Source organism: Lutra lutra, chromosome 2 (assembly GCF_902655055.1).
Source record: "Lutra lutra chromosome 2, mLutLut1.2, whole genome shotgun sequence".
Lineage (NCBI taxonomy): Eukaryota > Metazoa > Chordata > Mammalia > Carnivora > Mustelidae > Lutra > Lutra lutra.
The window spans coordinates 91,187,523-91,199,626 of NC_062279.1; the positions used below are offsets into that span (position 1 = coordinate 91,187,523).

At 40.3% G+C, this 12,104-nt stretch overlaps 1 protein-coding gene across 2 annotated transcripts in view; it reads right to left on the reverse strand.

Annotated features, from left to right (window-relative positions):
- Nucleotides 1-12,104, reverse strand: part of GPRIN3 (GPRIN family member 3) — a 61,522-nt gene that overhangs the window by 44,629 nt on the left and 4,789 nt on the right. The window contains exon 1 of one of the 2 annotated variants that reach the window (XM_047717975.1): nucleotides 7,424-7,543. The exons of the other annotated variant lie outside the window; for it this stretch is intronic. The gene's annotated coding sequence lies outside the window, so the exon portion shown is untranslated. Of the gene's footprint in view, nucleotides 1-7,423; nucleotides 7,544-12,104 lie in introns of those variants that run through there. 2 annotated transcript variants of the gene reach the window in all.

Consider the following 12,104-nt stretch of genomic DNA (forward strand, 5'->3'; position numbering starts at 1 on the left):
TTTTCTTTACCTGTTCATTCATCAATGACACTTAAGTTGCTTGACTACTGCAAATAATGCTGTAGTGACTATCGCAGCGCATATCTTTTCAAGTTAGTGTTTCATTTCCCTCAGATAAATACCCGGAAGTAGAACTGCTGGATCATATGGTACTTTCATTTTTAATTTAATTTTTTGAGGAACCCCACAGTGCCTGTACCCAATTACATTCCAACCAAAGCTGCACAAGGGTGTCCTTTTCTCTACATCTTCTCCAATGTTTGTTATTTCTTGTCTTTTTAAAAAACAGCCATTCTAACAGATGTGAAGTGATCTCATTGTGGTTTTGAATTTGTATTTCCCAGATGATTAGTGATGTTGAGCACCTATTAGTCATCTGTATGTCTTCTTTGAAAAAATGTCTATTCAGATCCTCTACCCATTTTATAAAAAAAATTGGATTGATTCTTTATTTTTGTTTTGTTGCCATTTGCTTGCACTTCAATGTACTTTTTAGGTGAGACAGAAAAAGTTGGAATTACAGGGGAGCCTATCTGTAGACATCATTCATCTAGTGAGTTGTGGGGGAAAAGAGGGTTGAGAATCCCTGATAAAGACTCAAAGAATCTCAAAAATGGATGTGTCTTGGAAGTGCCACAGGCCAGCCTCTCAGTCATTACAGGAATCCTAACTATAGCATCTGGCTGAATAGTTCCACCACTGGTAAGCTCACCACGTCATATGGCCCCACTGCATACATCCTCACGCCCAAGAGTTTCAGAACAAACCAAATAAATAAAAGAAACACTGGGAAGGCAGTTCATTTTTCTGTAACATTATATTACATTAGCCTCCTGTAGTACCTACAGAAATCTAAAAATGGAGTTTGGAATCTACTGTGGCAGAAAGCATGTGCATCTTTGCATCACCCAGCCATGGGCAGAGTCAATTTCACCATCTTTTCCAATGCAAGATGATATATAATTTGAGGAGATGAGCTCAGCGCCTTAAATGACATGAATCTTAGAACTTTTTTTTTTTTATAGATAACTCTTTCTGAAATTTTAGTTTTTGAATTGAAGTAAACCAAGAACTTATAGTTGCAGGCAGAAGAAATTTTGTATAAGTCTATAGAAGAAAATGTCTTAAGTATCATCTACAAGCAGACCGGACTCTGAGTCCCGTGGAAGAAAGGACTCTTGCAAAACTCAGAAACAAGGGACTTTCTAACCTTAGACATTTCTGTTTCTATTGGCTAGTTTCTGGGGTGGTTTTGTACTAAGCGTCCACTTAGCTCAGATGGAAATCCATTCCCAGAATTCCCTTCCCTAAACAGTTCTTCAGTGTAGTTGGCTGTAAGGGAAAACTACGTGGGATCTGGAGGCAGAAGTAGGGCAGCAGCACGACTATGCTTGGAAGGGTGGTGTAGGGAAACGGTGGCTGTGCATGGATCTTGCAACTCACCGTGGTGATGTCCAGCAGTAGCCACGCTGCAGGTCCTAGCCCCTCACCACAACCTCTCCCTCAGCCTCTGCCCCTCAGGGCCACCAACAGCTCTTCAGTGAACGAGGGCCAGCTCCTTCTCGGCTTCTCCCAGGTCACTGAGTTTGGAGGAAATGGGAGTCCAACACGGATTCCGTTTTGTCCTATGTGTTCCAGTTTTGCAGGTTCTAGTTTGTCCTTGCTGGGCTCTGCCTCATACCCAGGCTTTCTTTACCACTGCCAGCTCTGCGAACCTACAATGACCTCAGGCCCAATACCAGATGCTTCCCACAAACTTGTTTTTATAAGCTCCCATGATTGTGTAAAGTGTAAAACTTCTAATAAATCCATTATTCCATACCCACCATAGTGGTTCTGCTTTCCTAACTGATATGGCTTCCATTATATTGCCCCTATTTTCAGAATAGATACTTGGTTACAGATATTCTTTTTGTGCATGGCTTTCTTTTTAAGAAAAAGTATCAAATGCAATAGTACTGATTTATTCAGCCTAAGCATGTTATCTGATTTTACCTTGTTTTTGAGAAAGAGACTCGGAATATGCTCTTTGCTCACTTCCACTCAAAACTACTGGGCTGGGGAACAGGAAGTCTGATCCATGAGCACAGAATAGAGAAAAACTAAAATGCGAATCTGAAGTTTGTTGCAGTTACCAGAGTTAAAAAACCACCTGGCTAACTAGCTGTTTCTTCAAAATACATTTTAATGTGACATTTGGAAACTTACATCTACTCACGATAAAACAGGAACATTAAAAATTTGAAAAACAGTTCCAAGTTCTCAATTTTCATTGCAACGTATGTGCATTGAGAGTCAATACGGTCATGAGTGCTTTAACTTCTTTACTTTAATATTTCTTTTTTTTAAATTTTATTTTATTTATTTATTTGACAGATAGAGACCACAAGTAGGGCAGAGAAGCAGGCAGAGAGAGAGGAGGAAGTAGGCTCCCCGCTGAGCAGAGATCCCAACGTGGGGCTCGATCCCAGGACCCTGAGATCATGACCTGAGCCGAAGGCAGAGGCTTAACCCACTGAGCCACCCAGGCGCCCCTACTTTAATATTTCTTAATAGTAAGATCTAATGGCCTTTAAAGGCAGAGAAGCATCTTTTCATCTTCACATCCTTACGCATTAACCCATAGATAAGACCTTATTAAACATCGACTGATCTAAGAGCAAATTTCAGCTTCCTGTTTTTTACAGAAAAGAAAGGAGCAGCAGTGCATGAGCAAACAACCACAAGCAACTGCATCCTCTGAAGCTTTTCTCACTATTATATAGAAACTTCGGCAGGAAACCACAGCTATATCCTTTTCACCGGTATAGAAAAATCTTATGAATTGCTGGCAAGCATAAAACGGCTCTATTGACATTACATAGACAGCGGAGACAATTTACACTTACCACATCCAGGTGCTTTGCAACATTTCCGCAATGTTTCTCAAGGACAAATTCCCAGGAAAAAGTAGTCATAACAGCACTCATACCTTAGCCACTTGTTAAGGGGTAAATGATATAGAAAAACAATAAACGTCATTGAAATGCAACTCCTCCCTCAATGTAACTGATTTCAAGAAAACATAAATGCTAAAATTTTTCATTTCAGTCAAACTTGTAAAGATTTCTAACTGACCAAAGATGCATTATTCTGTACTCAAAAATCATGATAGTACTAATTTTTTCCTTTGTATTCAAAAGAGCCCAAGAGTTAGACCTTTCTATTTATGAAATGTACATGCCACTTTTGTCCATTCTCATGTGTAATCGCATTCAGGAGTTGTGTCACACATGTTTTAAATTTCTAATATGAAACTTGACCATGGGTTTTACCAATGAAGGGACTTTCCAATGGAGAGCTCTTAGTCATTTAGGGAGTACAAAGAAAAGATTATGGCAGAAGTCCAGGGTTCCAAAGACTTTAACTTCAATGGGAATCACAAACATGTAAACTCATTTAACACAGAAGTCAGAGAGGACAGACCTCTAGCTTTCTTGCATGTAGACAACATCTACCACAGAAACTCTCCACAGGCTGTTTGTTCCATGAATACATAAGTGAATAAATGAATGCATAAGTTCTTGGTGGTGATGGAGACAGGGGCTCAGAAGGGCATCTCCAAGTTCCAGAAAAGGCTGAAGAAACCCCAAATGCAGAAAACAGGCCGACGATAGAAGAAAAAAAATGGAAGACCATTTCTAAAAACTTGGACATTAAAACTAGAATTGTTCTTAGGAATTTCTGGACCAAGCTTTTCACTTCTAGAGAAAACTGAGGTGCCTTGGGCAATGACATGACCTCAAGTACCTCTTTCCCAGATAGTGACATTTGTGTGCCACTTTCATGATTTTTGCCTTATGGTGCTTCTTATCTACACTATTTTTTGCCTAACCTTTCTTATTCAATTGACTTTAACTGCTGCACTAATTGAAAACATTAGCCTAGTCTTAAGAAATGGTAAAACCACATGTTTGATGTGCTAGTAATTTATTTTTCATATAGTATATAGTATACTTGGTTTACGGTCTATTTTCAAAATACAGCATTTAAAAATACACTGTTATATGTATTCTTAATATATTTATACTAAAACAAACTCATTGTTTTACTATTAAATTCATATGTTTTACTATTAAAATAAAAAGTAAATCTGTATGCTACCTAAGATCATCTTACAGGTCACTGATCAAAATCTCCTGCATTTGGGGCGCCTGGGTGGCTCAGTGGGTTAAGCCGCTGCCTTCGGCTCAGGTCATGATCTCAGGGTTCTGGGATCGAGTCCCACATCGGGCTCTCTGCTCAGCAGGGAGCCTGCTTCCTCCTCTCTCTCCGCCTGCCTCTCTCTCTACTTGTGATCTCTCTCTGTCAAATAAATAAATAAAATCTTTAAAAAAAAAAAAAAATCTCCTGCATTTGGAAAACTGGTGCGCTTTACCATGCCATCGCCCAGAACAAGGCATTCGGATTTTGCAACCATACAAAGTGGTAAAGACATTCCAGATTGATGACAAGAGTCCAGTAATAAGACCAAGGCCCGTAGGGGACTTCTGCCTATTTTTCTTAACTAGAAAAAAAATCAATTGCTTTCTAAGGAATTAAAAATAAATTAAGGCAGAAGTCATGGCTTTAAAAACAATTAGTGGATTTTCATCTTCAAAATGGACAGAGATGACGTCTTCATCCCCCTGCCAAATGTCTTTAATTATTAGAAATAGTTTTCAGAAGGAACTTGTCTCAAATGAGCCTTCTGTACACAGACTGCCTTTTTTTTCAGCCTTTTTTTTTTCCAGCCTTTAATTTGCAGCTAGAACACTTAGCTGCAAGCTATAATGAGGAATTGCTCAACTTTCATAAGTAAATGAGTATCTATGATTAAAACATCAATCACGGAAACACTAGTTCTATAAATAGTTCTGAGTCCAAAGTCCATCAGTGGGGCTAACCACAGGCACATGCTCCCTTGTTTTTGTTCTAGGTCCGTATGCACGCATGTGTGAGCACGTGACTACCCGATATGTATTTGGTTCTTCTCTTGAGAAACAAAGAAACGCTGTTTGCTGAACGTATGTGTTACCTGGATATTTTGATAAAAGATTTTTGTTTTTCAACTCAACCGCCTATACAATGATTTGTAAAGTTTCAACCTAAAATGTTTGTCCTTGAACTCACTGCGTTTGCTTAAAGAATGACTTATTTCTGATTTAGAAGTTTTTAATTTTTTCAGCAACCTAAAATCCGAGATGAAAGAAATCCATCTATAAAATCCAAACTATTCCTCTTCTTTTGACCCAGTGGTAACAATAATTAATAATGTTAATACACTGCAGTGTGGCCCAGTTGTGAAGCCTGTGACCTTTGAAGTTGAATGACTGAATGTGCACACAGCTCAGCTGGTTACTATCTGAGGAACCTTGGGCAAGTTTTTAATCTGTTTCCTCATCTCTACAATGGGGGAAGTAATAGTTCAGATTTCACAGATTGGTCTAGATGAGAAATGGGTTTAGCAGGATGTCACCAACAAAAAAGCCTGAAGAATGCAGTTTTGAAAGAATTGTAACTCATTAACAAACAGATCTGTCGTCTCTCCATCTCCTGTTTCCTTATAGGGGAAAGTAGATGGATGAAGAGAAATGTCCTAGGGTTCTCTTCTGCCCTAGAACGAAGATGGCAAAAATGCCCTGAGTGGTTCCCTCGGGCTCCTGCTCTCCCTTTATCCCACTTTCCTTCCTCTTCCCCATGTGTTTGGCTGGCTTTTCATTCTTTACTGCTTATCATCATTAGTTCTGAAATCTAGGTGCTGCCCTCTTCTCTTACTTCCCCTGTGCCACAGGAAAGGTCCCTTCTCAGTAGGGATGAACATATAAAGGTGGAAGCAATCACCAGGCATTCCAGAGACAGGAATTAGACCACTTGACCTTCCAAGGTCGTAAGGTGCTGAAGAGGAAGACCACGGAAGAGGGATAAGCACACCTTAGAAGAAAAGGATAGCACGAGGACATGGAGTATTTCACGGAGCAACTATGAAAACACTTAGGTGTTTTCAGTACCCCAAAATGAGCATATTACCCAATAATGATCTGATTCAAGATCATTTTCCAAGGGTGGAAGTGATCCTTGAGAGTCTAAGCACTAATGCAAAACAGTGGCCTTTAACTTGTCTTAAAATACACTAGCATATTACAAACCATTTATGAGCAATGGTAAAGTGCCACTGACAGCAAGTGATTTATTAAAAGACTAATTCAGAGCAGTTTTCTCTACCGTCAGCTACGCTAATCTCAATGATAAAGTAATTTCTATAATAATGTTACTCTCATTTATCTCACTTGCATTTGTAGATGTTTTCTTGCATAGAAGAAAAAGGGAGGGAATGAAGTTATATTGACGTTCTGGTGTACTCATGGGCTGGAAATGACCTCTAACATAGAAACTCGCTGTCAGCAGAACCTTGGACGTTTTCTTAATCTTACTCCTGCCCCCTCTTGGTCCTATTTGCTACCCTCTGTTTCTTAGTTGGTGTTTAGCAGAATGAAGTTGAAAGTACGTATGCCTGCATTTTAATTTTTGACAACATTAAGGGAGGATAGCGTGGCAAAGGCTTCCTCTCATTTTCATGTTGGCCTGGCTGCGAAGAAAGGAGCCCAGGTGTAGTGAGCAGCTGGCGAAGCTGCGACGAGGAACAAAAAGTAAGTGAATTGCTTGGGCTTAAAGGAAGGAAGAAAGAGGTTCAGGGGTGTCTGTTTAGGACAGAGAAAGAAGCCTGCTTGTGAGGCTGCTCAGGGAATTCCCAAGGAATTCCCAGGAAAAGAGCCTACTCTAACTTTGCTGAGCCATACTTATTAATATGTTGATGTAGGCCAGGAGTCTGAGAATTATTTGAGAGTTCAGGCTATGTTTTATTCATTTTTGAATCCCCAGCCCATAGCGTGGGGCCCAACATATATATCAAGTACTCAACACAAATGTATTAAGTGATCCAAGCCTCCATCTTCCTTAAATCAGAGCTTCCGCCAGCTCTCTTTCACATTCTATACCTCATCTCCTAAATAAAATCCTACTTCCAGTTTGAGGAATGCTTTTATTGCATTTGCAAAGCAGAAGAAATGGATACATCCCCAATCCATCAAGCTCACATTATGAACTTTTATCATCCCTCCCTGAGAGTTAGACTCACTACTCAAAAGCCACAAACCCCAGAGGGATGATCTTTAAAAACCCATCATTACAATTTTAAACATCCAAATAACCCTCAGGGGACTAGGACAAGAGTTCTTCCTACAAGCCTGAAATTTTCAGTGTAACTAAATCTATGTTATTTAAAGTCACTAAGGAAAATGAACTTTATCCCTAAAGAATTTTAGCACCTGTGGTCTTTTATGTATTATCAAGACATTTCGGGTGATAGGAGGCCTAATACTTACAGACATGGACCTCATCCTACAAGGAAATGCACTCTGTCCAAAGCAACAGTAGAGGCGAGGTCGCTGTGTCGTCTGGTGGCTTCCCCTGCCACTATTCTCAGCGCTGTCTTCTCGGAGTGAGGCTGCCGAAGCAGGGCACTCTGGGATTAATAATTCGATGTGAGTATGTTTTTAGAAGCCAGGTAGGAGGCAGGATGTGGGGGCGGCACGCAGTGAAGTGTGCACCAGGAAGGGAAGCTGCAGCAGCCGTTGAGAAAGAATGAGATTTGAGAGAGCTATTAATTAAGAGCTTTCTCTACTTCAGAGCTCTGCCCGAGTTTGTCATCCGATTGTCTCCAAAGGGCATTTGTCTTTATTTACAACACGAAGAGATCAACTCTGCCACAGTCAGCTCGTGGTGAGCTGTAGCAGCGGAGCAAGGCCACGCGAGCCCGCGGCCAGACTGCGCAGCGATCTGGGCGATGGGCTGACAGCCCAGCCGACTGTCATGGCTAGGTGAGCCCTTCTCAACTGTACAGACAGAGCCACAAACTGAGATAGGAGTTGACACTACTTCTGACAGTCTGTTCTCAACTGCCGACTGAATGGAATGCACGGGTTACTTCAAAGACTGAGATGTGCTCTGGGCTTCCAGGAGTCTCTGCAAGTTTGGTATATATCTGAAGAGTTGTAGTAACATAAAGATATGGCGCATTTCAAAATACACTGGGGCGTGTGGGTGGTTCAGTGGGTTAAGATTCTGCCTTGAGGGGCGCCTGGGTGGCTCAGTGGGTTAAGCCTCTGCCTTCGGCTCAGGTCATGATCCCAGGTCCTGGGTTCGAGCCCCACATCGGGCTTTCTGCTCAGCAGGGAGCCTGCTTCCTCCTCTCTCTCTGCCTGCCTCTCTGCCTACTTGTGATTTCTCTCTGTCAAATAAATAAATAAAATCTTTAAAAAAAAAAAAAAAGATTCTGCCTTGGGCTCAGGTCATGATTCCAGGGTCCTGGGATGGAGCCCAGAGGATGGAGAGGGAGCCTGCTTCTCCCTCTCTCTCCACCCCTCCCCCTGCCTGATCTCTCTCTCTCTCTGTGTGTCAAATAAATAAAATCTTTAAAAAATAAATAAAAAATAAAAATACATAAAGCAATCTGATGTCAAGTTGTAGTTATTGGTTAAGGTAAAGGTTTAGTTGAAGAATAAATAAATTGTTCAGACAGTTCGTTTTGTTTGCTTGTTGCTAAATGTGGGACAGTAAAACAAACAAGCAAACATTCACTATTCTCTTACTAACAGATGGGGTCAACTCAGTTTGTATTCATTAATCTTTCATAGAATCTACGTATCTTGATGATGGAAACTTTTTAGACCCTCATAGTTTATGGAAGTTAACTACATGGATGCAATGATCTCCCTACTTTGTAGAGTCTGACCAGTTTCATGAGTACAGCACTGGAGGGCTCCATGATCCTTAGGAAACACCTAGTCCAGACTTCGCAAATTCAATTCCTATTAAATGAAGTTGTTGAGTACAAGTAACTTATAGAAAGCCTCAGTGTCTGAGAGACAGTAGGGAGTAGTGGGGACTGGTGTGAAATAAAGAGATAGCACATACCATTAGTTAGCTCCTACCCAGAGAAAAAGCATCAGTGTTTTGTTTTGTATTCTGTATCTCTTGATTTTTAAATACTGGCTTATTAAAAAGAAATACCCACAAGCCACATAAAACACGATCTTCCTGCTGGTCCCACAAACTGCCAGTTTTTAACTTATGATTTCGCACATACTTCTTCAAGCCTGAGGACTGGACAGGTTAAGTGAAGTGCATCAGGTCTCTCAGATGTTTGCAGCCGGAGATCCTTCTGCTCTGAGAACCTATATGTATAGACATGAAATCATCCCCATGTGAAAGGAGACTGCATAGGCATTTCCATTCACTTAATGAGAACTCAGCCCCTGACCCTGACATTGACAGATTCCTGTTCTCTGACTGCTTTCAGAACATGTTCAACATGGAAACAAGATCAAACCTCCACACCCATTTGTCATAAGCAATTTTGACTCATTCAAGGATGCAAGGGGAAATGCACACCCATTTATGAATCTTAGCACTGAGTAAAATTCTCATTATCATTAAAATTCTAGTCACTTAATTTTTACCTGCATTTTTCAAGGAGAAATCATATATAGGATTCAAATAAAGACATGCTTAGGAAACCATAAAACGAAGTACGAATTAAAAGCTCATGCTATATAAGAAAACAGGGCATAAGAATCACAGAGGGGTTGCTGAAATAACTGATCTTTAAGTTGTGTTTTAGGGGACTGAGAAGCTAATTTAGGTTAAAGGACTGAGCACTGCAAAATGATGTAAGGGCAAAGGCAAGGACCAAAGTCTAACAAAGTGGAATCCACGAGGAATCAAGTTATCTCTTGCATTTCTGAACAACAGTTTTAAAAAAGTATAGCAGGAGAAAGCAAATTCACATCAGAGTAAAAAAGAAGGAAAACAATTAAAGATTTCTCTATTATATTCAGCAGCACTATCCCACATGGCCATAATTCAGAACAAAAATCTGGAGCTGATGCAAAATTCTGAATCCTGATGATATCTGCCATATTGTACTTATTAAGCAGATGCATAGACACAGACTATTACATTTCAGACAAACTGTCAACAAGAATTGAAACAAAAAAGATGCTCTGATTACTGAGAAAATACAGGGAAAACAAATGCTTAACTCCCTCAAGCTCTTAATTTACTCAAAGTTGTGGATTATAAAGAGTCTCCTATAAACCTAATATGCTTGTTTTAATTTTATGTTATTTAGAAATTAATATCCTGAGAAAACAATCAAGAGTGTATCTCCCATAAAACATCTTGATTATTCCCCCTAAACCAGATCTCCCACTTTGCTTGACCATTTACAATTCAGGTTTTAAAAAGGAGCCTCTGCAACTCCTTTTCTCTAGAAAATTATTAGATGCAAATATGATTTTTTAAGGAGCTCTGGAGCTCTCTGTCCAGCTGTCGGTTACTGAATTAGCAAAGTGCCGAGGTCTCTGGAGGTGCCTGTGACTTTGGGAATTTTTACTCCCTAGCCTTGACTTTTTTCAGTGTTTGCTTGGGTCTCCAAGGGTCACAGGCTGTGACTACTGACTAAAGCAATCTTTCCAGGGCTGGCTTGAGTATTCACTGTGTTTAAGACCCAGGAATTGACATTTTTAGATTGAATCTGGTGTGTAAGGCCAAGAGAGCGCCTTGCCTCGGATCACACAGCTGATGCCCACAATTTTTCTGCCACATCCCAGATCCCTGGGACAGAGATCACTGCACGGTCACTTGGAAAGGCTTACTGCATTGACTCTCAATATGGGAGGGAGGGATGCAGGAATAATTAGAATTCCCTTCCCCCCACCACTCTGGAGCCATTCAAATCCTCTCTTCAGATCCTGTTCCTTCTTCTCTTAGCACAGAATTGGTAGAGAATAGAAAGAAGTCTAGATTTCAGCCGCAGCTCTAACAAGGATTAGGACAAGTTATTCACTCATCTGGGATTCAACTGTAATGTTTTTATTTCCCAGTAAGTAAAGGCAGGACTAAACAGTGGTGTTCAGGCCTGGCTACTGGAATCACTTTAAGACCATCGTAAAATAAAGATTTCTAAGCCCTACTTCCAGATTCAGATTTGGCTTCAATAGGTCATAGCATTTAACCTTCCATCTAAGGGTCAGTTACTATTGCCTGATAATAATAATTCAGCCTCCCACTTATGCTGCTAGCTTTAAAATAAAGCCGACAATCTAATTACAGACATGAAAAATTAGAAAGCTGTTACTGTGTTGCCAACTCCAATAAGCCCAGATAAAAAGCTGTGAAAATTTTTCTCACTGGCATTCAAGACACTAAGTAATCTAAATGGTACGCGCATTTACATTTTCCCCCATAAAATTCAATAAATGTCTTTTCAATTCAAATGAAGCCTCTAAATGTTTTTATTATTCTGGACTTGACTCTTCTGCAAAAAACTTAGGTTATCCCTGATATACACATTCTGATGTGGAGAAGGAAGATGAACGAGGATTCCGGGACATCTTTATAAAAAGTGAATCTTACTCCAAAGCCAACTAATGTAGGCACCTGAGTCTATTTTAACTGGCCCTCTTCTTCCGGTTAAGGGCATAACCTTATTCTAAAGGGTATCAATACCATAACACTGTTTGATTCCCTAGGAAAGCCAGCAAGAGTTGAAAGAAGCCCACCAAACACGTTAAAAAACACGAATAAAGACTTCCTCACCCGATTTTATCGACTCGAAATAGCTATCAGGTTGCAGCAAAACACACTGATGTCAACTTCTCAAAATGCATACAACCCTATTTAAATATTTAACTATAATGATGAACAAGTCAGAGTGCAACTGGAAAATAAAATCTGCCAGGTTCTGCCCTTCCTTTTTGGGTTCTGAGTACCAAGTCATCTGTTTCATTTTCCATGAAGCTGTCGGTTCCTAGCATGGGGCTTTATACCCAAGAGGCATGCAGGAAAGGAGACTTACAGAAGAGAGTAGAAAGGTGTGCCCAGTTTGGGGCAGTCACTCGATCACTCTTGTCCCTCTGTGCCACTGATGGTACTTGTGTTCTGAGAAATGAAATGCTCAGGCTACAGTGTGGTGTGTCACATGATTTCAATTGTTTATTAAATTCAATCGAAACAAGGCCTAG